A 27625-nucleotide genomic window follows, 5' to 3' on the forward strand; every position below is an offset into this window, starting at 1 on the left:
ATTTGGAACCAGTCTGTTGTTCCATGTCCAGTTCTAACTGTTGCTTCCTGACCTTCATACAAATTTCTCAAGAGGCAGGTCAGGTGGTCTGGTATTCCCATCTCTTTCAGAATTTTCCACAGTTTGTTGTGATCCACACAGTCAAAGGCTTTGGCATAGTCAATAAAGCAGAAATAGATGTTTTTCTGGAACTCTCTTGCTTTTTCCATGATCCAGCGGATGTTGGCAATTTGATCTCTGGTTCCTCTGCCTTTTCTAAAACCAGCTTGAACATCAGGAAGTTCACAGTTCACATATTGCTGAAGGCTGGATTGGAGAATTTTAAGCATTACTTTACTAGCGTGTGAGATGAGTGCAATTGTGCAGTAGTTTGAGCATTCTTTGGCATTGCCTTTCTTTGGGATTGAAATGAAAACTGACTTTTTCCAGTCCTGTGGCCACTGCTGAGTTTTCCAAATTTGTTGGCATATTGAGTGCAGCACTTTCACAGCATCATCTTTCAGGATTTAGAATAGCTCAACTGGAATTCTATCACCTCCACTAGCTTTGTTCATAGTGATGCTTTCTAAGGCCCACTTGACTTCACATTCCAGGATGTCTGGCTCTAGGTCAGTGATCACACCATCCTGATTACCTGGGTCATGAAGATCTTTTTTGTACAGTTCTTCTGTGTATTCTTGCCATCTGTTCTTAATATCTTCTGCTTCTGTTAGGTCCATACCATTTCTGTCCTTTATCGAGCCCATCTTTGCATGAAATGTTCCTTTGGTATCTCTGATTTTCTTGAAGAGATCTCTAATCTTTCCCATTCTGTTGTTTTCCTCTATTTCTTTGCATTGATCTCTGAAGAAGCCTTTCTTATCTCTTCTTGCTAGTCTTTGGAACTCTGCCTTCAGATGTTTATATCTTTCCTTTTCTCCTTTGCTTTTTGCTTCTCTTCTTTTCACAGCTATTTGTAAGGCCTCCCCAGACAGCCATTTTGATGTTTTGCATTTCTTTTCCATGGGGATGGTCTTAATCCCTGTCTCCTGTACAATGTCACGAACCTCATTCCATAGCTCATCAGGCACTCTATCTATCAGATCTAGGCCCTTAAATCTATTTCTCACTTCCACTGTATAATCATAAGGGATTTGATTTAGGTCATACCTGAATGGTCTAGTGGCTTTTCCCTACTTTCTTCAGTTTAAGTCTGAATTTGGCAATAAGGAGTTCATGATCTGAGCCACAGTCAGCTCCTGGTCTTGTTTTTGCTGACTGTATAGAACTTCTCCATCTTTGGCTGCAAAGAATATAATCAATCAGATTTCGGTGTTGACCATCTGGTGATGTCCATGTATAGAGTCTTCTCTTGTGTTGTTGGAAGAGGGTGTTTGTTATGACCAGTGCATTTTCTTGGCAAAACTCTATTAGCCTTTGCCCTGCTTCATTCCGTATTCCAAGGTCAAATTTGCCTGTGACTCCAGGTGTCCTAAATAGTGTTTCTTGATTTCACTGCTCAGACTATGTTACACTATGCTCAAAGATCTCCAAAGGCTCAGGACTGCTGGTTGAACTTAGTATAAACTCGCCACACCCCCTCCCGGCACTCAAGACCACACCACATTATGGTTCCTCCTTGCCTTGGGAGTCTCATACCCCCGTGATTCTCCCATATGTTTTCTGTGCTTCAGCAGAAGCAGATGGTTCATCATTTCCGGAGCTTGCTCTGTCCCTGCCTCTGTGCCTTTGGGCTCATTCTTTCCTGCGGGAGAGCCCTCCTCTTTCACGTGTCCTCCTTCATCTCTGCCCACGCAGATCCTCCCCAAACTTGAATGCTACCACCCCAGTCGTGTTTTCTGCTTCTCCCACCCCCCACTCCCCAAACGATGTGATCTCTCCCCCTTGCGCCCCAGCTGCACTCTCCCTCCCCCGCTGTTCTCATATCCTCTTTTGGATTGTAATCTTTCGTGTTGCCCGTGGTAAACCTGCTACTGCAAGCATGTATCTGCTGAAAGCCTCGTAGAATGCCTTGCATATCATAGATGTGCAAAAGGATTCATTAGGTTAAACCTTCACACTCAGTAAATTCTCTTACCCCAAATTAATCTAATCTTTCAGCTTGTGGGAAAGAGATCAAACACCTGAAGCCATTATCAAAGTAGGTTAACTTTCCAGTGCATTTGGTCAAGAACTCAAAAACACACTGGCAGTGGGAGGCAGGCGGAGTAGGAGTAGGAACCCAACGCATCTGCCTTTCCTTGCCCCTGGTGGGTCCACAGCTGCCCCTGACACAGCCCACACAGAGCAGAGTTCCTCTGGATTTGGAAAGCTTACTTCTTGCCAGCCACAGCCAACAAGGACTTCCATCCCCTATTAGGAAGAATTTACTCTAACAATCCACATACTTTCATTAAAGAGATGTTTGTAAACATCCTGGTTCTTGACACACACTCATGTCAGCAGATGGCATTCTCATGGGAAGAAATGAGGAAGGGGAGATGGTTAGGGGTGAGCGTAGAAGGCTGGATCGGATCAGTGGTCCACAAGCAGAGATCCTCTCTTTTGAGTGACCCAGAAACCTGCTTTCCCCACAAATCCCAACCTCATATTTGACAGTACTGGAAGGACACACACGGAGTCTCAGCCTTGAAGAACCTGATTTTCCAACTGCAAGCTGGGTTTCTCACTATCATCTGCAATTCCTCGTTTACAGTGAGTGGCTCTTATCTAGTTCAGTTTCTCACTCATTCACATATTTAGTGAACACCAATTGTGTATATCCCTGCTCTTAAGGGACTCAAAGACTGATGAGACGTGATGGTTCCCAGATTCTTTTGTGAAAATGCAGAAGGACAACTAAGGTTTCAGACTTACTACTCAACCCCATTCTGACCTATGTTTACCACGTCTGCCCTCACTATAGAGTTCAGATATTCAAAATCTGAGTTATTGTTATCCTCAGCATGCACTTGGTATCCTGAATGCTATTCCCAGATCTTTTTATCTTTATCTTTCCTTACCACAGGTAGTGGTATTTTGTTTGGTACCATCCTTTGCCAGATTCAATATTAATAGTATTTAATATTCTCTCTGTTGTTGAAAAGAACAATACAAAAGTTGAAATAGTAACAACAGCATATTTTATCATCTTATTTTAATTTTGAAATCACCTGTTTGGTCTCTGGATCTTTACCCTGTGCCTTTTTTGTTTGGGGCCACTGTCCAAGCCACTGTGACTTGAATCCAGGTCTTCTGACTCTGGGTCCTGGTGCAGTCTTCAAATCCTTAGCCTTATTTTAACAGCACTCACGAGGCTATTTGCAGTAGACATTTAGCCTTTCTACCTGGTCAGGTTTGACTACTGTGGACTGTGCAGAGTATGTAAATCCGAAAGTGCTCCCTATGCCCTAGTGATTCCAGAGCAGACTGGTGTTGCATGGTCAACTATACTTGGTGGAGCAGTCTTCTCTCTCTCTCGAACCTGAAATGCAGCCCATGCCTTCTCTTGACTCACAGAATTCATTGGTAGTATGAGTACCAGCAGATCCTGTCTTTCAGGGGCTACAGTGTCATCTAAATGTGAATGATGACCTCTGTTTTAGGATAGAAAAGTGCAAGCATACCAATCTGATACTCTTTTATTTGGATTTTTTTTTCCATTTTCTCCTTGGAATCAGTTTTCATAATTTTAACATGTTAAAAAATATTCAGTCATGTGCAATACGTGTGTGTGTGTGTGTGTGTGTGTGTGTGTTTCAGTCACAGGCATCTTCTTTTGAGACTCACTAGGCATGGAAAAACCTAAGCCTGGTGAAAATGCTTCCTCCTGCGTGTGTGTGTGTGTGTGTGTGTGTGTGTGTGTGTGTGTGTGTGTGTATTTCAGTCACAGGCATCTTCTTTTGAGACTCACTAGGCATGGAAAAACCTAAGCCTGGTGAAAATGCTTCCTCCTGCCCTGTGAAGTTTCAGGTCAGCTAACCATGGGGTTTGTTATATAACCTACACACTGGGCACTGGCACGAGGGGACCTCAGGCAAGGATCGCCCCTCTTGGTTTGTGACTGGCAGCTTTTCCCTCTAGTATGTGCCATAGCTACAGAGCCAGATTGGAAGGAGAGGATTTATAGGAAATCCAGCTGTGAGTTTTCGGGGTTTTTTTTCCTCTTAGAGCTGGAGGCGGGGCCAAAACCAACCTCAAACCAGGCACACCATTGATCAGGCTAGAATGATGTGGAACACAGCCTCACAGACAGCAGCTAAGCACAGGGGAAATATTAGCTGGCAGAGATAACGAAGAGGAAACACTCAGTGACAGACGCACCATCTGTCAGTTTCGGAGAAGCGATTTTCAAGAAGGCAGAAAATGAAGAAGAGAGTGGTTTTGTTTCAAAGGTACAGCACAGCCTTAAGAACGTTTTAAACAAAGTGAGCCTGTATTTCATAGAAGAGGTCCTGGCGGTGGGTAAGACAGCAGTTACTTCCTAGCTGTACTGGGAGTTTTTGTTATTGATACATAAAGTTTTCTTTGTAGTAAACTTGATATCTAGAAAGACAATCTTGTTTAACAAGAACTTGATTTAATATGGAAATCAGTGTCTCATTTTGATTATTCACTTTAAAGTGAATTGGAAAGTTACAGGAAGATACTTATTTACTCTATTTAACCTCAGAGAATTGCTTTTATCTCAGATAGACTAGAGATACTGATATCAGAACTGTCTTATTTTTTTGAACTATGGGCTAAATTACTGGAATCTTTCCTTAAAGGTAATTTAGTGAGAAAGTACCCATCTCTCAGATTTAAGAGGCTGACAGAAAATGCTGTCTATTGGATCTTTACTTCCCTGGGATCAGTTGCATAAATAGTCATAAATGTGATCTAAACTTCTACGTGCCTTTCCTAATAACGTTATTGTGTTGATGTAGTTTTTAAAGGAGGCTGCTTCTTAATCTTCTTTATAAGCTGCTATGTAAAACAATCCTGCTGTGTGTGTTTAATACATTTTCAAAGGTGTTAGTTTTAGAACAAAGTTGGACTTGTGCTGTTTGTGTTGTTGTATGTTATATCTAAGTAGTCTGCATTTGATGTCACATGTCATATGTTTTGTTACGCTGAGATTTGTGTAGTTCCGGACAGGTCTACAGTAGTGCTTTGGAATCATAAGCTTATATGAGCAATAGCAAGAAGTTTTGAGGCGGATCACAGGAGCCCCTGTATTAGAAAAAGGCAGTTCTCTTACAATTCACACAGGCAAAAGGGGCTTATTTTGCCTCAGCGTTAGCCAACTGTCTAGTCCAAACCAGAAGTGGAAGCACTGGCTGTAAACTCACAAAACCACTCAGTGTTATGGCCCAATATGGATGTCAGAACTTTGTAGCATGTGTGGGAACATGGCTGCAGTCCAACGTCTGGAATCATTTATCTTCTGGGAGAGTCCAGAAGACAACTGCTTCATGCATTTTACAGAAATCCTTGCTGATTGATTTCATTTACATAGGGCAAGCACAGTGACTGATGGTGGGGCGACCACAAGTGGGGGAGAAGTATTGATCTATTTCTGCTTTTCCTGACATCCTGATCTCATTAGTGTCCCGGCACCTTTGAATGAGATTGTGCCATTACGAGCAACCATATGGTTTCTACAGGGCCCTTTCCACCCGTTTCATAATAAATGCCACATTGATGTCTTTTCTCATTGCGGGGAGTCAGAAACTGAAAGTTGAACATTTGTCTTATTGTCTTTTCAGAAGTTTAACCTATTTCCTATTAGATTTGAGGAGTAAGAGAAAGAAAATACCAGTAGACACAGTTCTCCTTAGGCTCATCGCAGCTTAGGCAGTGAAATTTTAGAGATGTGTACAAGACAGTCTTTCTGAAATTCTGGAACATACTCTTCGTGATACATAGACTCGTATCCGTGTGTGAGGATATCAGCTTGCCAGCCAGTATTTTCCGGAGAGCTAAGTTCACATGTGCTGACATATGCTGACTTGTAACAGGGTAGCATCCAGGTCTTTTTCTAACTTGTGAAAGAATATTTGCCAGTTTCTAACAATACCCATGTCAGACTGGGTGAAGACATTTTTAATTTATTGCAAGGACCAAGGTAACAGTCAGAAGTCTTGGATTTCAGCCACTACCCTTATGCTGCTACTTTGGTGATCTTAAGAAAGATAGCTAACCTTTTAAGAAATCTGTTTCACTGCTTAAAAATACAGTGAATAATTCTAGCCATCTCTGATTTCCAGAGACACTTTAAATGTCAGCAAGATATTAATAATGTGTCTTGCTCTGTTACTTTTTAGTATATATGTCATTTATGAAGTTGCCTGTTTCCTTAGACTGAAAAAGCTGAAAAATTCTGGGTAACTGGAAAGAAGATTCTGTAATTTTACACAGTAGTACTTTTGTTTGCAACAACCTACTCTTGAAGATACTTGTACTGATCTTTTTTCTTTATGTGGAATTATCCTTTGATTTTCTCATTACAGTTTCTGGCATTGTGAAATACCAGGCATTCTCCCAAACAGGTTGAAGTTGTAGAAGTTGGATTAAGATTGGTGCAATGCTGCTTTGGTCTAGTATGCTTAAATATATATAATTTTTAAAATTCCTGATACAAGGAAATGAATGATAGTGCAAACTAGGTTACCTAATATTTTCTAACATATATATATGTGTGTGTATATATATATATATATGCATATAAATGGTGGCTCAGATGGTAAAGAATCTGCCTGCAATGCAGGAGACCCAGGTTCGATCCCTGGGTCAGGAAGATCACCTGGAAAAGGGAATGGCTACCCATTCTAGTATTCTTGCCTAGAGAATTCCGTGGCAGAAGAGCCTGGCAGGCTGTGATATCAGGGGTCACAAAGAGTTGAACACAACTTAGCAACTAAACAACAACATATAAAATATTAAAAGAGAGGACCCTTAGTGTGTTTTCATTTTAAGCCATTTTTTTTGAAGTGATGAACATGAGAGCAAGTTAGGATAGTGCAAACGGCATCAGAAGTCAGACCTGCCAATCTCAGCTGCCAATACCACCACACTCCAAACAAAACCATCCTTCTGGGCACTCTTCTTATAAGTGGCTGGTGATCAAATAATGTCTGTGGAATGAATGAACAAGTCAATCTTTTGGTATCTTTCTGAAGATATTAACTCATTCATGGTATACTATCATCACACATCCTTCAGGATGGAGTCTGAGTACCCATCTGTGGGTACTCATTACAGTGTGATAGCATATAGACTGTTTTAGTCTGGTGTCTGTCATCACCAGTAGACAAACTGTTAACCGAGTTAGTCCTACCTGAATCTTACTAACTGCACTTAGCTAACTGAAAAACAGGGCTTTCCAGGGAGCGTAGTGGTAAAAAATCTGCCTGCCAATACAGGAGATGCAAGACATGTGAGTTCCATCCCTGGGTCAGGAAGATCCAGTGGAGTAGAAAATGGCAACCCACTCCAGTATTCTTGCCTGAAAAATTCCGTAGACAAAGGAGCCTGGTGGGCTATGGTCCATGGGGTTGCAAAGAGTCAGACATGACTAAGCACACAGCACATAACTAAAAATTAAAGCTATCAATCAATTCTCTCTATTAGGAGAGAGCCTTGATTTATTTGTGACTAGATATGTTTTAAACGGAGAAGGCAATGGCACCCCACTCTAGTACTCCGGCCTGGAAAATCCCATGGACAGAAGAGCTCGGTGGGCTGCTATCCATGGGGTCGCTGAGGGTCGGACACGACTGAACGACTTCACTTTCACTTTTCACTTTCACGCATTGGAGAAGAAAATTGGAGAAGGCAACCCACTCCATTGTTCTTGCCTGGAGAATCCCAGGGACTGGGGAGCCTGGGGGGCTGCCGTCTATGGGGTCACACAGAGTCGGAGACGACTGAAGTGACTTAGCAGATATGTTTTAAAAAGAAAATATAGTCATCTTTTTGAGAAGCAGTTTGGCTGCATTTATCAAGACCTTCTTACCCAGTAAATCCCCTTCTAGGAAATTACCTTAAGGAAGTGGTTTAAAAAAAAAAAACAAACACAGTAGATAAAGCTTTCCAAAGACAGCATGATATTATTCATAAATAATATGAAAAATGGCAAATCAATTGACACTAGCATTATCTTAATAATCATAATAAAGTTTTTAATGATCCACAGTCTACCTGATCAATTATATATAATTGTGTTAACTTCAATGCTGCCTTTTTTAGACTCTTTGCAAAGAACCAGGAATATACTTGAAGCCATCAAGTTTACAACTTCTTGCTGCTGCTGCTGCTGCTGCTGCTAAATTGCTTCAGTCATGTCCGACTCTGTGCGACCCCAGAGATGGCAGCCCACTAGGCTCCTCTGTCCCTGGGATTCTCCAGGCAAGAATACTGGAGTGGGTTGCCATTTCCTTCTCCAATGCATGAAAGTGAAAAGGGAAAGTGAAGTCGCTCAGTCGTGCCCGACTCTTAGCGACCCCATGGACTACAGCCTACCAGGCTCCTCCATCCATGGGATTTTCCAGGCAAGAGTACTGGAGTGGGGTGCCATTGCCTTCTCCTTACAACTTCTTACCAGGCTTATAATTTTACTCCTCTCCCTTGTTTCTTTAATTTAGAAATTGTTGAAAATAAGGTAATCTCTGAGGCCAGTTTTAAAACTCTGTAAAGAAACAATAATCTTAGCATCAGGAGAGGCCTAAAAGGCCTGTCTTATCTGTTTTTATTAAGAAGTAGACTGTCACTGAGAGAGATGGAAATTCTAACTGGTTTAACTTTTTTCTTGAACTGAAGTTAAAAAACAGTTAAAAAGGGAAAACTTGAATCTACGTGTTAAATGACTATGAAGAAAACTATGTAAATTGTAGAAGCCTTTTATAATCCCTCATTTAATCTCCTTTTACATGGAATAACTGGCAGAAGTAAAGCCATTTTATCATAATAGTTTCTGCAAGTTATATCAGGATAAACCACAGGAATACAGGAAATAATCTCCTCTCAAATCAGGGCCCTGTAGTCAGTTGAACCCTGAACTGACTTAGAAGTTTTACAGCTTCAGCAATAAACTGATTGAGGGCCTCACTGCTGAGATTACTGTCCATCACTCACCTCTTTGTTCAAGAGGGAGGGTTTTTTTTTTCACTTCTTGGGATAATCCTTGAAATGGACCCCTACTCGTGATGCCCTTCCCTGAAGCTCTTGGTAAAGAAGCTGGAGCAAAGAACTGCTGACGGGCAGGACATTTCCCCAGCGGGCCTGGCCGCCTTGTCTTAAAAAGGGCAGAAAAGCGTATGCCTTCTTTAAAGACATTTCTAAATGGTCCTGTTGGGCATACTGCCCACCAAGTAAAGCAATCCCTGCTTCAGAGCACTCCCTGTGTAAACAGTGAAGGAATGCCAACTTCAAAATGAATACAAACCCAGTTGATAAACAGGCGAATAAATCCCCACATGGGCCACAACCAGCCCAGGAGTAAATGTCAGAGCATCAGGTCATGGGTGGAGGGAGCAGGGAAGAGTGGAGAGGAAATCCTGGAGGAAATCTGAATCTTCATAATCAGGAAAGCTCCTTGAAGTGGCTTCCTTCTTAGTTAAGCTGTGAGAGTGAGGAGAAGCGCCTTCCCAGGGTAGTTGGGTGTGGTGGCCTACACCCTGGCGTGGCAGTTTACACCTTGGTGGCAGCTTTCGAACGCCAAGTGAAGGTGGTCAGTTTTGTAGCCTGAGTCGAGCCAGGCTGGTTGCCTGAGCTAGAGGCGTGTAAGAGAGCCAGCTGCTGAAATCCCCAGCGCAGGAAGCTCTGACAGAATACCAAGGAAGGGCGTGAGTGCAGACAGCAAGCCAGAGGGGAGGGAGTTAGTTCAAGGCAGTAGTGCCCTTCCCCTTCAGCCTCTGCACAGGAGCCTCTGGGAGGCCCGTTACTCTACAGTCTGCAAAAGGCAGCTGGATGCTGTCTGAATTATTGCTTGTGGGTCTAGAATTTAAGCTCACTCTACTGCCTCAGAGAAGATTATGCTCTAAAAGCTTCTTGGAATTACTGGTTCTGTACTTGCTGCAAGAGAACAATGATTTAGAACAATCTCCTGAGAACCACTGTTCTTTCCACATGTGCTTATTATCCTGCACATTGGACCGTTTGTACTGGGCCTGACCAGGGAGCCACTATACACATTATGAGCAGGTCTGGGGAGGAGAAACCCAGCACGCACATGAGATACCCTTGAATTAACCATAAATTATTCCATGAAAAGAACCCTTATGTAACATGGAGGCATTCTGTCTGCTGTTCTTTGGGTCTTGCAAGTACTTGAATAAAACCACAAGATGGTTAAACAACAATAGTGGGTGCTCAGTCTAAATAAAAGCAGTTTATTTTCAGCAGAGTGTCGAACTCCAAACTAAGGACTTCTCCGTGCCAGGCATTACAGCAGAGAAAAATAAGATATGTGTAGCTTTAGAGTTTACTACCAAAGTCTCCGACTCCGTGTTGGTTTAAGCTATAATTTTATTTTTTTTTTCAGTCACCCTGACATTCACTGATTTGGTGTTGGTATATTACTTCTGTAAAGGATCTAAATCCCTATCTTACTTCATTTCTCTTGTCTCGAAATCCATAGCTAGTAACATTGCATATTGCATTTCAACAAACATTTATTGATCATTGACTAAGTGTGAGGAGCTATGAGAAGCAGACAGACCTGTAACACCTGCTCAGGGATATTATAGTCCCGTCTTTGGGGCAAATATGGACACAGTTCAAGGGAGAATGACTTTTATACTAATTAGAGGCATAAGGAGATACACTATGGAGCACACATTTAAATCAGCTGGAAGAATCAGAGAGCTCCATGGACAATATGACATTTGAGCACAGCCAGGAAACACCAAGAGATGTTAATTTAAGGCAAAATAGAAAACAGACATTCATAGATAAAAGAATATATGTCAAAAAACACGAAGACTTTATTTTTAATATTTATCTTTACTTTTTAAGTATTTATGGTTATTTGGCTGCACTGGGTCTTTGCTGCGGCACATGAACTCTCAGTTGTGGAATGTGGAATCTAGTTCTCTGACCAGGGATCAAACCCAGGGCCCCTGCACTGGGAGTGCTGAGTCTTAGCCACTGGACCTTCAGGGAGGTCCCAAAACATGAACACTTTAAAGTGTTGTACGTGTTCAAGAATAGACACAGGGTTTCCCCTGAGTGGTCAGCATGACTAGACTTCGGGGGGTATGAGGAGACAGCTGCATCAGGAAATGGGGCTGAAAAGGCAATTGGGGTTAGAGCTTTGAAGGCTTTTAGATATTATTTCCTAAGTCACACATGGTTATTGACAGTTTATGAGGAGGCTGATTTTTAGTGCAAGTGTTTGTTGCTCAGTCATGTCTAAGTCTTTGTGACTCTATGGACTGTAGCCTGCCAGGTTCCTCTATCCATGGAATTTTCCAGACAAGAACAGTGGAGTGGGATGCCATGTTCTTCTCCAGGGGATCTTCCTGACCCAAGAATCAAACTCGGGTTTCCTGCATTGCAGGCAGATTCTTTACCAGGTGATTTTTAACTTGTAATTTGGGAGGAATGTTCTGGTAAAAGGGTAGATTGGAGAGGAAGCAATGATACCATGTATGGGTCCATCCACAGCCCATATCCCTCCATTCCATCAACTAATATTAATTAGGGACCTGTTGTGCATCAGGCCCTATTTTAGGCTATGGAGACATATCAGTGAGCAAAATAGCAGAACATTTCCTGCCCTCATGGAGCTTATGTTCTAATGGAGAAGACATACAGGGAACAACGTTAATGTTTATCTTAGTGGCAATTAATAAGGAAAATGAGTACAATAGGGCAAGATGGTATGAATGTGAGCAAGAGGGATTAAGTTTTCTGAAAAGGTGTCTAGGGAAAGTCTCTTTGAAGAAGGGACTCAAATGAAGATGCAAAGGAAGGAGAATGGAAGAGAGTATATGTGGATTCTGAGGCAAGAGCATGTCAAATGAGGAAACAGAAAAGGCCAAGGCTCTGGTGCAGGTGAGTCTGGGGTGCTCAGATGACTGTCTAGTTGAGCCAGTCCTGGACAGAAGAAGGAGGAGGAAAAGGGGGAGATATTTCAACAAAAGCATCCCTCTGTGACTGGTGGGTTTGGCTAATAAGGAAAAGGTCAAAGAGGGTTTGGGAGAGGGGGAGCGTGGGTTTACACCAAATGACTCAGGTCCAAGTATTTGGTGTTAAGACAGTTTTGTAGGGTGGTCGGGATGACCTCATCAAAGGAAGAAGTGAAATCAGCCATGAGTGAGTAAGTAGCATGGGATGAGGGCTGGGAACTGGTAATCAGTTGCAAAGTTTGATCTAGCTGCTGAGAGGGATAGGAAAAGAACTCTATAGCATGTGAATATAAGGACTGATGAACAGTGTTTTTAGCTTACCTGTTGGTTGTTTATCTGTTCAGCAAACACATATTAGCACTTACTGTGTGATTAGCGCTGTACTGAATGCTGAACATACAAAAGAGGAGTGTGCTTACTGACAGAGAGGACAGAACATTTCTAAACATACAGAATGTATTCCTTTATTAGAGTGGAGGGGGCTTCCCTGGTAGGTCAGTTGGTAAAGAATCTGCCTGCAATACAGGAGACCCAGGTTCGATCTCTGGGTCAGGAAGATCCCCTGGAGAAGGCAAAAGCAACCCACTCCAGTATTCTTGCCTGGGAAATCCCATACAGAGGAGCCTGGCAGGCTATAGTCCATGGGGTCTCAAGAGTCAGACATGACTTAGCTACTAAACCACCATTAGATTGGAGAGAATGAGATAACGTAATATTTAACTTCTCACAATAAGCCCACTCACAATACAGACAACTTTTACTGGGCTGATCCTTAAGAGGTCGATATTAAAACAAAAACAAAAAATATTCTCTTCCCTCTTGTATAGAGTTGGTTCAGTTAAAACCAAATAGTTGTAATTTTCAACCATTGTGTGTGTGTGTGTGTGTGTGTGTGTGTGCACTCAGCCATGTCTGATTCTTTGCAACCCCATAGACTTTAACCCTCCAGGCTCCTCTGTCCATGGAACTCTCCAGGCAAGAACACTGGAGTGGATTGCCATTTCCTCCTCCAGGAGATCTTCCTGACCCAGGGATCCAACCTGCATCTCTTGTGACTCCTGCCTCAGCAGGCAGATTCTTTACCAGCTGTGCCACTTGGGAAGCCCTGCTTAAACCTGTCTGTAAAACTGAGTTTCCAATCAGCATGCTCTGAGGTGCATCTCATGGATGTGGGTATGCTCTAAATGGATCTAGGGATGCTGAAGATACTAATCCTCTCAGCCTTTGGGCTGGCTGAGCAGGGTCTGGGGTAGCCAAAGACTCCATCTGGCTCCAGCAGCCTGGTCGTTTACCCCAGTGTGTGGTAAAAATGCAGCGTAGGCCAGGTTGAGAAGAAAATGTTGGGAAGCATGTGATCAGAAACGGCCCTCCAATATGCCAGATCTTTACCCCATGTTTCCAAGCATAGTGGCTTCACACTCTCGAATGTACACGCCTGTAAATAACAAGATTTTGAGTGGTATTCTCTGTATAGCTATCTGTAATTTCTGTTTTGGGGGTGTTTTTTTGTTTGTTTTTGTTTTGGGGTGTACCACTCAGCTTGTGGAATCTTAGTTCGCTGACCAGGGATTGAACTCAAGGCCATAGCAGTGAAAGCACAGAGTCCTAACCACTGGACTGCCAGGGAGCTCCCTGCATTTTTTATAAAAAATACATGTTCCACTGTTATTAATTATCTCAAGTCATAAAGGCCAAAGATCATCAACAGTTGCATACATCTTCATTTCGAACAATCTTCTAGAGAATTTTAATTATTCCAGTTGACTTCTTGTCAGGTCTGAACATATTTTCATCGTTCTTACCTTGTAGATGTGATCTGCTGTAGTCCCAGTACTGGAGGGAGGGAAATTTCAACTTTGTCACTTTCTGGTTGACTACTTACGCTAGTAATTAATATCATCTTCTCTCCATACTTTCTCTGCAAGAATCTTTTTAAGTGACTTCTCCATTCTATGAAGGTTAGTTTGATTAAAAGTAAGCAATGTATTGGGCTTCCCTTGTAGTTCAGTTGGGAAAGAATCTGCCTGCAATGCAGGAGACCCGGGTTTGATTCCTGGGTCAGGAAGATCCCTTGGAGAAGGAAATGGCAACCCACTCCAATATTCTTGCCTGGAAAATCTCATGGACAGAGGAGCCTGGCAGGCTACAGTCCATGGGGTCGCAAGAGTCGGACTCAACTTAGCAACTAAACGACCACCACCAAGCAATGTATTCCACGTATTTTCTCAATCAGGTACATGTATGCTGCCATACATCGTGACGCTTGGCAGTACTGGAAATGTGCATGGACATATGAGGACCAGTGCCCCACTTCTGTACTCTGACTCTCGCCCTCCCTCAGAATACACTAGCAGACCTGCAGCTTAAGGCGGGGAGGGGTGCGGTGTGTGTGCTCTGTGTGCTCAGTCGCTCAGTCAGGTCCAACTCTTTGCAACCCCAGGGACTATAACCCGCCAGGCTCCTCTGTCCATGGAATTTTCCAGGCAAGAATACTGGAGTGGATGGCCATTTCCTCCTCCAGGGGATCTTCCCAACCCAGAGATGGATCCTGCATGTCCTGTTGGCAGGCGGATTCTTTACAGCTGCACCACCTGGGGAGCCTAACGCCTTGTATCAAATCCTGATATTGAATCCTGGCATAACATTTTCTTAAAATATCAAAAAATACTTAAATATTTAAAATAGACACAAATGGAAATTTCTAATATATTCATCTGCATCCTATTTTGGAGACCATTTCCCTCATGCCCTATAAAGAGTCATTGCCCCTCTCCTTAACCTAGTGACACAAGCTGTTGGTTATTATATGGTTCTCATCTGCCAACCACAGTACAGATACAAGCTCATTTCATCCTCACAGCCATCCTTTGAGGCAAGATTGCTATCTCCATTTTACAGATGAAAAAACCGAGGTTCAGAGAGGTTCATTAATGTGTCCAAGGTGGCGTTGGCTGTAAGAAATGGACAGTTGAAACATAAGATTTTTGCTATCTTAATTACTTCCTTCCTTCTCTTAGGGCTAAGGTAATTTGCCATCTTGTGTCTAAAACACTTAGTCCCAGAAAATAAAAGAATTTGGAGTTCTCAAGACATTCTTTGGGATAATACTGATATGGGTGCTATATGTCTGTTTCTCACCTTAAATTGTAGCAGCATTGTGCCTGGTTTGTATCCATGCCACAAGCCTGGTTGCTATGGCGTCCTTCATAGTAGGAAAATATTTGTCAGCTCCAGGTGGCTGGAACACCAGACAGGCTTGCTGATAGTTCAGTGAATAGGAATAATGATTTGGCGAGTTACGGGGTAGTAAGCAGAGAGAAAAACAAAAACTCCAGGGACTCTGATGAAACAGGCCAAGGATTTTCACTCTATGTTTCCACCACTACACAACTTCAAGTTCAGTCAGCTGGGTTAGAGACAGACTAAATCTGCAAAGATGAAATTGGAGGCTACTGAAATAACATCCCTTTGCTGTGAGTTCATATAATGCCTTAGAATAAAATGTGTTGTCCCAGTAAAATTAAGTTGCCATATCCAAAGTAGTGGCCGCATTAGACGCTTTAATTATTGTTCATTGACTTAAATCATCTCCTCAGTCATGATTTATTCTCCTTGAACATGATTATCTCCAGATAATGTTCTCTTCCAGTAAGAAGGGAAGAACAAAGGAAAATAAATAAAACACAATTTACTCAAATCTCAGAAAAGTTCTTGCACAAGAAATGAAGAAGCATGGGAACATATGAGTTCTTTTATAAAAACAAGTTTTTCCTTGAAGTCACTGCAAGATTGCAGCTCACATAGCATATTGGTATGTGTATATGTTTTTACAAGAGGGGGCTGTGTCACCAGAAAAACGTGACTCAGTCTCTACAGTCATTTTTTAATGACTAACAGTATACATAATATCCTTTAAAAAAAAAAAAGAGCAGTTTATAATTCATTTCTCATTTTTAAAAAAGTTCATTTTCACTTTTTCTGAAGAAGCCTGTATCTGGGAATTGAGAACCATTTTTCTTTTCATCTTAATTCTTAACTATTTTAAATTTGTCCTATATTCTGCCCCAAACCAACAAACCATTATAAGTTTGAAAAGTTTTGTACTAACAAACATACAAATTATAATTTATAATAAAGCAGTAGCATTCTGAATCCTTAACATGATGTTTAAGTGCCTTCGCTTAATGCTTGTTAACCTATTTTATGTACTCTTCCCATAAAAGAATCTACATTTACAAGATACATATATCGGAGAGGGGAGTGGTTCTTGTGTGTTAAGATTCAGTCAAAACACTTTTTTAAAGTGAAAAAAGTTAATCTCCTTCGTAAACTGGATTTCATAGCAGAATATTCCCAAAATGAAATACTAACTAGCCCTCCATATTTAAGATTTATTTACAAAAGTTCATTTAGCACATGATTTTAAGGTAATAGCATTGTTTTTGAGCAATCTGTTTTTAAAAAGTGAAGTATATTTATGGTTCACAAGTCATCTGATTTTTATTTTTTTATTTATCAGGTTATTAGGTATGGGCTGTGTTCATTGCCCCATTCCTGTGGCTTTTCTACTGAGTTAAGTCTATTGACTATAAGTCCAGACTGAGGCAAGAAGGGACAGGAAAAAAGTATTTCTGTGCTCTTGCTTCTACCTAGGAAGAATTCTTTCTTTCTTTTTCCCTATATGAGTGAAAAGAAGCTCTAACAATCCCTGAGACCTCTGGGATAATTCTGGACTAGTAACTAACTGAAAAAAACAACATGAAAACCTCAACTTTAAAGAAATTTCTTTTTGCGTCAGCCCTGAAAGGGGGGAAAAAGAGCATAATCCCTCTCACACTTAGTTAGCAGTGCTATAAGGAATTCTGACTGGCTTGATAATCACCATGGAGCCTCAGAGTACTTGGCTAGTAGATAGCTAAATTTAATTAATAGTACAGATTGTCAGATAAACCTCCTCATTTATTTTACAGCTCTGTGTACTTTCTCTGTTCTGCCCCCTCAAGTTAGGGTCTTCTCTTCGTCTCCTTGTTTGCCGCTTGCCTGGCTAGAACACCGCAGCAGGGCCACTTGGAGCATTGAGGCTCCCTGAAGAGTGCTTCAGGCTTCAGGCTGTGAGGGTTTGAATCCCGGCCCTGTCCCCATCTGCGTGCACGCTTTGCTGCTGCTGGTCCCCAAAGTGGTGATGGCGATGTCTGCCTCAGAGTCTCAGGACGGTGCAAGGTCACACCCGAAAAACCTGCTTCTGTGCTTCCTCTGGGTGTATGGCCTGTAAAAATGCTGTCAGTATGATGCCCTCATTGTTTCTGCTCCTCACCTTTTCCTAAGCTCCTGGAGACTTCAGCCTGCCTGGAACCCTAATGTCTCCACCTAGAACCTTCCGAAGAAAGTCAAAACCTTGAGGAAAATATTGCCTGATGCATCAGCTTTTCTCCTCCTCCTTATCACTGACAATCCTCACTTTCATCAGTTTAAGTACCATCACCTCTCTTTTTGCACCTCAGCTTCTCTGTTGCAGTGATGACATATGCATTTAATGGCTATTAAGGTATGAATAAATAAATGGAGAAATTATGTGAGTGAATGTTTTCTTTCATTTGGTTGCTTTTTTTTCATTTATAATTTAAACCCTACCTTTTTTCAAAAAGATTTGGAAGAGCTTTTCTGTTGGTATCACTTATTCCCATTTAGTTATGCTGAGGACTAAAACTGGAGCAGAACCTGTGGTTTGCCTCATAGTGCTTCCACTGTGTGGCCTGAACACGTTATTTAATCTCTCTGAGCATTAGTTCCTTCCTGTGTGAGACAGGGATGATAATACCACTGTAGAGGTTGTTGTGAGGATGAAGTGAACCATTGTGTTCAGAGCATAAAGCATTTAGCATCAATGCCTGGCACATAGTATCAACAATAATCATGCAGATACCTTCTAACACAATATTCGAGCATCATAAGAGAGAATTAAAACCAGAATCGAATGGAGGCTGTGGACCCTATAAAACTTCCTCGAATAATTTGTATCAGGGAGAACATTCATGAATATGCATTTTGAACACTGTAATATTCTAGTGACAGTATTTATTTCAAAGAATGCAAATTCCAATAACAAGTAAGGACGATTATGATGAACAGGTTAATGAATAATGGAAGCAAAGTTACCAATATACTGTGTTAGCCTGTAAGTAGCTTATTCTCTGTTTAGGAAACACTCCAAATATGGCAAATGTTTATCTCCAGTCAAACTACAAAATGCCTAAAAGCCTTCATAGGCTCTAGAATTTTTTTTTTCTTTTTTGGCCTTTCTGATAATAACTATTTAGTAAGTTGCCCAAGCATGTTTTACTATAGCACTGTGTGCCCGATATGGTGTCAGGTGTGGTGGGACTGACTGAGAAGTTGGAGACTCCAGTCCACATATTCCTATAACTCCATTTCAGAGACAGCAGTTCAGGGCCGCACACACCCAGGGCCAGATTGCCTGGCGGATTTGCAGGCTGAGTGCAGTGTGAGGTCATTTACCCAGACATTTTAATAACTGTCTTATAATAATTGACTGCCTTTAAAAATGCACTTTTATTCATCTCCCTCCAGTCAGAGTCCTGTCTTCTTGTCTCTATTAGAATTGAATGACAAGACAGAGAGAGATCAAAAACGGTACATTTAAGGATAAAATTGAAGAAAAGGAACCAGTTGGGGTTAATGTCTAGGACAAAGATGCAGCCGCAGAGGCCACGGTTTCTCGGGATGCTTTGCTTGCTGTGTCAGAGACCACAGTATGAAATCACACAGACGTTTGGATTAGAGCTCATCAACAATGGTTTCCTAGCAACAAAGTGTTAGACCAACCCTAACTTTCCTACAACTTTCCTATATTGGTTTTCTTGGATTCAGGTAGCAGGGGTGTGGGTAGAGTCTGGGGTCGTGTCTCCTGAACGTACGTATGCTTTATCTTCTCTGGAGTCCTGTGACCCTGTACCAAGGAGATGTTGATTTCAGATACTCTCAGCATAACGTTTCATCTTACAAATCATAGCATTTTAGAGCCCTAAAAGGGACCTCATTTTATTGGTGAGAAGATTGGATCAGGGAGGTCACCGTGTTGTGCCCAAGGTCACACAACTAGCTGGTCAGTTGATTATTTTATTTGGCATCTCTTGACTCTCTTTCGGAGCAAAAACTTATTCCATAAACATCTTTGATTCCTACAGGCTATCTCTCTCTCCTTTTTTCTAATTTCCTGAATATATACATTTTTTTCCCAAAAAAATTTAAAAGGAAATTTTTATAAACCTCCTGGTACACAACAGGATGGACTATGACTAAGCAAATAGTTTTTAAAAATCAAATTCAAGGCCTTCAAAATTACTTAGCTTACCATCTAATACTATCTATTAATCAGTGGTGGGCCAATCATTAAAGCTTCCTAAAGAAAAATACACTTAAAAAGTTGAAAATCATGTATATAGTTTAAGAAAAAAAACATGGCTTCATTTTAGTAACTATTTAAGTCATAAGTTATTAAACATACCTTGTAAATTGTTTACAAAATTCCAAAGTCTTTTTGAGTATAATAATGCATTGAAGTAACACAGTTTTTTGCATGTTTGTTTTGAATGCTTGGATTTTTTTTCTAAAACAGTATGTTGTTTATGTTGGGCACATTGAAAAATGAGTGCAATATTACAACTGCATCCTCTATTTTTGGTCTATCATGATGGCGATCCTAAAAGCTGCAGGCTTAAAAACACTTGGGGTTTTGTTTTCATGCCTATCTCAGTAAATCTTTAAAATATTTGTTAAATAAAACAAGCTCAAGGCAAAATGAAGGCCAAACAGGGCATTCATTAGCCACAAAGAACTTTAGCCAAATATTTACTCATGGATTAATGTGAACTTACTGGGTGATCACAGGGTACCTAGTACAGTGAGAAGCTTGTTTTATCCTGGAGGGAGTTGGGCAGCTAAATTTCAAAATAACATAAATCTAGAGTTAGATTTGGAATCGTCATTTTTGCAGTAGTATTTAAAGTGATTTAGAGTGGGTGGAAGTTGAAAGAGAGGTGAAGCTTAAGGTGGTCATTTTAGTCGATGAAATCCAGAATACTACCTAGGACAGGGCAGACAGGGAGCAAAGGGCACAGAAAGCCGTTCTGTAGATGGGAGAAGAACTGAGCCAAGCAAAAAAAAATTGTGCTTAGAAAGATAAAGTTGAGAACAGAGTCAAAATTTATGACTTGAGAAATAGCTATGAACTACATACTATCCATAATAATGGCACCAATACATAGGAAAGACAACAGGGCCTTTCTTTGTTAGAAGGAGGCTTGTACACAGCAGCCAGGTCATAAAATACCAGGGTGCTGAAATACTAGTGCTGGACTCGCCATCTAGGTGCCAGCCAGAGGATAGCTTATTGCTGTAGTTTCCTCCTTTCTCATTCCTCCCTCTGCCCCTTGCCTCATTTTTTTTATAACTAAAGATCAGTTATATCCAGAGAACTCCCTCGCAGTCCAGTGGTTAAGGCTCTGTGCTTTCACTGTAAGGTGTATGAGTTTGAGCCCCAGTTGGGGAACTAAGATCAGAAAAGCCTTGTGGCCAAAAAAAGAGAAAAAAAATTAGTTATATCTAGTCATTAAATACTAGTGTTAGATGATAAAAGCCACTTTGGAGATTCCAACCAAATTGTAAATGTGCCTGCTTTCACCTCTTGTGAATATACTAAGGAATTTTTAAAATCTCAATATGTATCTCTTCCTTATGAATGTTATTCCTGATGTTAATTCCTAAACAATAAAAAGGAAGGAAATGAAACATTTTTGAATGATAAAAAATGTAAACGTGTTAGTCACTCAGTCATGTCAGACTCTTTGGGATCCAATGGACTGTAGCCCACCAGGCTCCTCTGTCCATGGAATTCTCCAGGCAAGAATACTGGAGTGGGTCGCCATTCCCTTCTCCAGGGGATCTTCCTGACCCAGGGATCGAACACAGGTCCCCTGCATTGCAAGCAGATTCTTTACTGTCTGAGCCACCAGAGAAGAAGCCCCTTTGAATGACAAAAAAAGAAACATAAATACAAGATGTGGAGTCATTGGTACCTCCTTGATAGGCCCTACACATCTGTCCCTGGATCCAGTCACAGTTAGTTTGAAAAGGAAACACCAAAGGTCACTTCACAGTCTTAAACCTAGAAATCAGGTTGAGCCTGAAAATAATTACAAATATGTAAGGGATCTGTCGGAGAAGGCAGTGGCACCCCACTCCAGTACTCTTGCCTGGAAAATCCCATGAACGGAGGAGCCTGGTGGGCTGCAGACCATGGGGTCGCTAAGAATTGGACACGACTGAGCGACTTCACTTTCATGCATTGGAGAAGGAAATGGCAACCCACTCCAGTGTTCTTGCCTGGAGAATCCCAGGGACAGAGGAGCCTAGTGGATTGCCGACTATGGGGTTGCACACAGTTGGACACGAATGAAGTGACTTAGCAGCAGCAGCAAGGGATCTGTGGATTTTGTTATTGTTATTAAGGCAAAAGTATCTTAACCTCCCGTCATTCTCACGGACTAGTCTGATGGGGGCAAGAAGTTTCTTCATGCTGAGAACATGAGGCCAGGAAACCTTCCCACAGTCAGCATCCTCTCATTAAAGTCTTGATAACACCAAATTGCTTTTTAAATGCCTCGTACTCTATAAAGCTGATGAGCAGTGAAATAAATCTGTTCAGTCAACGGAGATTGGGTTTATTCTCAGGGGTGGCAGGAGGTGGGTACGTCAAGGAGAAGGGACTGAACTGAATCCTTTTCACAAGAAATTATTTCACAATCTATCTTAGTGTGTGGTGCATATTGAAAGTTGGGTGCTTTCCATGAAAGCAAAAATGGACATAAAAGACAAAAGAGTTTCCTAGTGATATTTAGAGTGAAGTTGATTATGTGCACGTAGGAGCAAAGCATGCCAGAAATTTTTCTCAGAATTAACTTCTGTTGTGCATTTTGATTTTTCATGTGTATACTCTTATGACTCATCCAACTTTCATCACTGCATTCAATGAACACTGGCCAGATACCTGCTTTTTTCCAGGCACAAGGGGGGATTTGGTGTCAGATAAGGTTGCAGTCACTTCATGGGAAATAGATGGGGAAACAGTGGAAACAGTGTCAGACTTTATTTTTCTGGGCTCCAAAATCACTGCAGATGGTGACTGCAGCCAGGAAATTAAAAGACGCTTACTCCTTGGAAGGAAAGTTATGACCAACCTAGATAGCATATTCAAAAGCAGAGACATTACTTTGCCAACAAAGGTCTGTCTAGTCAAGGCTATGGTTTTTCCAGCGGTCATGTATGGATGTGAGAGCTGGACTGTGAAGTAGGCTGAGCACCGAAGAATTGATGCTTTTGAACTGTGGTGTTGGAGAAGACTCTTGAGAGTCCCTTGGACTGCAAGGAGATCCAACCAGTCCATTCTGAAGGAGATCAGCCCTGGGATTTCTTTGGAAGGAATGATGCTAAAGCTGAAACTCCAGTTCTTTGACCACCTCATGTGAAGAGTTGACTCATTGGAAAAGACTCTGATGCTGGGACGGATTGGGGGCAGGAGGAAAAGGGGACGACAGAGGATGAGATGGCTGGATGGCATCACTGACTCGATGGACATGAGTCTGAGTGAACTCCGGGAGTTGGTGATGGACAGGGAGGCCTGGTGTGCTGCGATTCATGGGGTTGCAAAGAGTCAGACATGACTGAGCGACTGATCTGATCTGATCTGAAGGTTGCAGTTCCTATCCTCAAAGTGTTACAGTCTCAGCCAACTAAAAGTATGTTTGCCTTGAGGACAAGATACTCTGCTCCTGGTGCAGGCCAACCTTGGCTCTCTTGACAAAGCATCAAGCTTCCAAGGTCTCCTGGGCACTGGTACTTCCGCTGGTGGGTGGAGGACAGGGCAAGGTAAATCACTACCCCTGTGCCTTTGCACAGACTTCCGTCACCACCTCCAAGGGAGGCTGGGAGTCACCCTCCACCCGTATGTTTGTTAAATACTTAGCTTATCTCTGCTGTAATTTTTGAATTCTTAATTTAAAAAATTTACCATAGTAAAAATATCCTCTTAGTAAAAAGCTGAACTGGAAAGCTAAGACTTTTACTACATCCAATTTATATTAATGACAAATAGGGAGGTTAGTTTCAATGAAACAGATGCCCTTCCAATAACTTATTTTTGAGTAGGTCTCAGATTTGCACCATCAGACTTTTCATGAATGTGAGATTGATGAATTTGCTTTTTATTTCTTCTACCCTCCATCCTTCCTGAAGTTGCAAATTAGCAGCAGAAAAGTGGAGAATGGAATCAGGACCCTAGAGGTAAATCAAGTAGTAAAAATGCACAATTCAGGACATTACTGTAATGATGACCATTTATCTTCTAAGAAATCCAGAGTCGGCTGTGCTCGGCAGCTCACTTTAATATGGATGGAGAGGGACTCCTCTGCCCTCTGTCTGCCTTCCAGTTCTTCTCATCTCAACCCCCCCAGTTTGAGGCAGTTACAGAAGAGGAAGTTCAGCCACAAGTTGAAAGGACAGGAAGTGACTCATAGTTCCCCCAGGGGTCAGGTGAGTGGGTAGTGAGGGAAGGCTGGGAGAGAGAATTCCTGATTAGAAAAGTAGCCCAGATGGGAGAGTGGCCAGGGCTGGAATTTCAAAAATGACAGTGACATCAGCATTCAGGAGCCTCCCCCAGTTTCCCAGATGAGCATCTCCAAGCACTGCTGTGAGTCGTTCCCCATTTATTTTCACAGCATGATTGGAGACAAGGAGGTGTCAATATGAAGCCTGAAAAGAATGATTGCAAATCCTGGGAGCAGAGTTTCATAGGATGTTTCTGGCAGAATTTATTCATAAATTAGTGCAGTCTGGGTTTTACTAATAGAAACCGTTATGCCAAAGAGAATTTTAAAACCTAGAACTCGTGAACCTAAGAGGTATGGATTTGTTCTTGTTTTTGTTTTTTGTTGTTGTCTTGGGACCATTAACTTCAAATTTGCTGATACCATTAGTGTGTTATGAAGTAAGTGACAGTTATGGAACATGTAATTAAAAATATGCTGTTTAGACTATAAATAGAAACCACACTTGACGGCGAAGAGAAGCACAGAATTTAAAGCAGTTATGAACATGAGTACCTACAGGACACACAAGGGTATTTTTTGTACCAAGAAGGAGGAAGTCTTTTAGAAACATCATCTTTGCTACTTGTAGTCAACTGCGGAATGTTTTAAAACTATATACTTAGGTTCTTTAAGGGCATGTAAGAAAGATTTGAAAGTTTCAAAGAAAAGATTAACCACTGGAATTTTAACGTAATTCTTGAGTGCTTCCTTGATGAGGAGAGAGTTCTGTTCGCTACTAAAACACTCTGTTGGAAATGTGAGTAAGTGGAACATACTTCACCTTACATTTTAGTTCTGTTTAAGAGTTTGATTCATGAGAAAATGTGTGGTTCTTTCTGTTCCCAAGGTAATCCTCTCTCCCGGTGACTGTACTTTGAGGCTGTGGTGCAAATCCATGGTGTTCCTTTTTTTTCTTTTTTTTAAAATGTGAATGAAAACAGTAGGGAAGGAAGTGTGGAGGTTTGGAATCTTTGCTGCTGCCTCACAGGTCACAGGGGAGCAGTGAGGTTCTTCCTCGCTGTCAGAGGCCAGAAGCATGGGGGAGACTATCATTTACTCCTTGCTCTAAGTTTCTTTGAGCCTCTGTGCTGGAAGTTTCCTCGGTTTGTAATGCAAACATTAATCAAGCCCCTTTGGGGGACCGGGCACTGTACTGGCACGTGAGACAAAGACCATGCCTGTGGAGGGAAACAGAAAAGCAGAATAAACCAGAAATTCCAGTGCCAGGGTAAGTACCGGGCCAGAGGCACACAGAGGGTGCCAAGGAGAGACGACTGGGAGACCCTTACTTACTTGAGTGGTGGGCAGTGGGTGGTCAAGAAGGACTTGGCAGAGAAGGTAAAACTAGAGCTGAGAATTAAAGAAATAGACGGGAAAGGAAGAATAAGGCTTAGCTAGTCAGATCAAGTGGGAGAAAGTCCTTCTAGACTTAGGGAAAGTACCTACCAGGAGCAGAAGACGGGAGTAGCCAGAGGTGCCAGTTTCAGGGACTTGATTGTACTGCTGGCGTCCAGGCAGTGTGCCCAGTTGAGACGCAGGAGGACACACCAAGTCCTTCACGAGGTCACTGCGCTCAAGAATCGTACGCTGTCCTCAGAAGTTTGCATTTTACTTTGGAAGGATTTATGAGTTCTGAAGGATTTTATGCAGTAGAGTGAGGGATCAAATTTGGGTTCCATCTCTGAAGTTATCCTTGAAGGATGTTGTTTGCGTTCCTGAACAAAATGCACAGATTGCCTTCAGAACACGAGCTCTTGTGCTCTTTTATAGAAATGTATTTAAGATGTCTTTGTTTTCAAACCAGCATCTTACAGTGCTGAGCAGAAGTTCTGCCTCCGTCCTGTGATCTAAGCTCAACTAGCTGTCAGCTGCCCAATGCCTGTGTGACTCGCGGTTCATTCTAGTCAGACTTGGGTCCAGCAATGTCGTCCCGTCTCAAATGGAGCTGGAATTCGCCCAAATTCCACAGTTCCTAGTGTTCGGGGAAGCCATTATTTTAAAATAATGATAAATCATCTCTCTAAAAATGAAATTCTCTTTTAAATTTACATCTAAGTCCCTTCAGGGCCCCAGAAAGTCCGTGATGGTGCATCTTGGAGCATTGGTCTTCTTAAAATTCAAGGGAAAGCTTTTTGCAGTCCTCTCTATGGGTGGAAATGGCAAATAATTCATGGAGGACATCTGTTTATTTTCTTCTGCCATTTGAGTATGTCGGTGGGAAAATGTGAAAAGTACTCATTTCAGTTGATAATAATAGCTCCAACTTTTAAGTGCCTGCTCTTTGTCAATTTACATAATTCATTTTGTCCAACAAATGTAAACACAGAGTAAAGTCCAAAGCCTTGTGCCAGGGACCAGAACTGTAGCTGTATACAAAATGCCCTTCCTTGTTATGGAGTTTATCTCACATGCTTCCAGCTACTCTGAAGTGTGTAATGTTACACACATAATGAAGTTTGTTCAGAGACCCTCTGCAGGGAGCATCTACTCTGTGCTGCTCTCCACTGCTGCACTCGGGGTGGAGATGGGGGTGTCAATCTCAACTTTGCCATATCTACTCCTGCCTTTACTTTATTCATTAAAGAATTTCATTCCTTTCCCCTTGGCTACCTTCCTGTCTCTAGAATTGAACAAGGGCTAGCAATCATCACTACCATCATCAATCAATCAATCAATGTCCATATATGAGCTTGTTATTCTGTTAGTTATTAACAGTAGCCATAACAGCCACAAATCTATATTGAGTCCCTACTGTTTACAAATTCACTGTTCTCAGACTTTAAGTCTACAAAGAAATGGAAGTCACAGCTCCATATAATAAGTCACATAACAATTCAGGATAGCCAGAGATCATGCAAGGGTAGAGAGCATAAGTGCTGTAAGGGTTTAGGGAAGGCTTCCTGAAGGAGGTGTCCAACAAGCCACATTTTCAAGGAAGGAAAACCTTTAACTAAACAGGATAAAGGGGAGTGTCTTCCAGGCAGACCCAACTAAATCGATTGCCCAAAAGAAGGTGACCTCAGTATATCATACATTTTTCCTCTGTTCCTGAGAACTGAAATAGTCATGGCTGGGTGTAGTTATGTTTCAACAAAGGAGATTACTCTACTCCATTTCTCTACTCTAGTGTAGTTACATTTCAAGAGAGGCATCGTTTTACTCTGACTGAAAGCATGCCCACTTCCCTATCAGTGCTGTCATGGAATGAGTGAATGATTCCCTTGGAGGAATGAGTAGGGAAGCCTCAGGGAGCTGGCTGTTTGCCAGGACGTATCCAGGGAGATCTTGGGTGGTCCAGACAGAACTAGGGTCAGATCTGCTCCTGAGGAGACCCAAGTCGTTTTGCTCATCACCAGAACTGCCCTCCTTCTCTAGAAGGTCATCTGGAAGACCTAAGTTGCATGAGATCTCATGTCATTGATTTGTTATTGATTAAGATTGGAGCTGGCATTCAACCCATCCTCAGCTCCAGCAACAGTAGCAGCAGACTTCTCAAATGGAATGAAACAGGAAGGTATGACAACCCAGCATGTGCCCCTCAGCCTACTTCAGTCAAATCAGGAAAGGAGAAAGCAAGAGAGCTTTTTACAGGAGCCAGAGGTACCTTCACCAAAAACCTTTGACCAGCAGTACCTGGGGGTCGTTTACTATGAATTAATAAAAGGAGCAACAGTCCATTCCAGTTTAGGATGAATGTCGAGCAATGTTGGTGAAATATGGGTACCCAAGGGATACTGAAACAGAAACAGAACTTCTCGGCTCCTCTCCTTCAGCAGATTTATTGAAGGATATTTGCCTGAAACACACTAGGTTCCAAGTAGTCTGCCAGGCACTAGAGGCAAAAAGTGAATCAGGCAACATCTGCCTTTG

At 41.8% G+C, this 27625-nt stretch overlaps 1 protein-coding gene across 14 annotated transcripts in view; it reads left to right on the plus strand.

Moving 5' to 3' along the window:
- STARD13 (StAR related lipid transfer domain containing 13) overlaps positions 1-27625 on the plus strand; it is a 492092-nt gene that overhangs the window by 390823 nt on the left and 73644 nt on the right. For 2 of the 14 annotated variants that reach the window (XM_086329396.1, XM_086329401.1), the window contains exon 1: positions 4091-4373. The exons of 8 other annotated variants lie outside the window; for them this stretch is intronic. The gene's annotated coding sequence lies outside the window, so the exon portion shown is untranslated. Of the gene's footprint in view, positions 1-4090; positions 4444-23739; positions 24068-27625 lie in introns of those variants that run through there. 4 more of the 14 variants (XM_086329402.1, XM_086329398.1, XM_086329403.1 and 1 more) reach the window with 4 other exon arrangements.

Source organism: Bos grunniens, chromosome 12 (genome assembly GCF_055505025.1).
Source record: "Bos grunniens cultivar Pamir isolate PY7600 chromosome 12, Bosgru_T2T1.0, whole genome shotgun sequence".
In the NCBI taxonomy this organism is placed as follows: domain Eukaryota; kingdom Metazoa; phylum Chordata; class Mammalia; order Artiodactyla; family Bovidae; genus Bos; species Bos grunniens.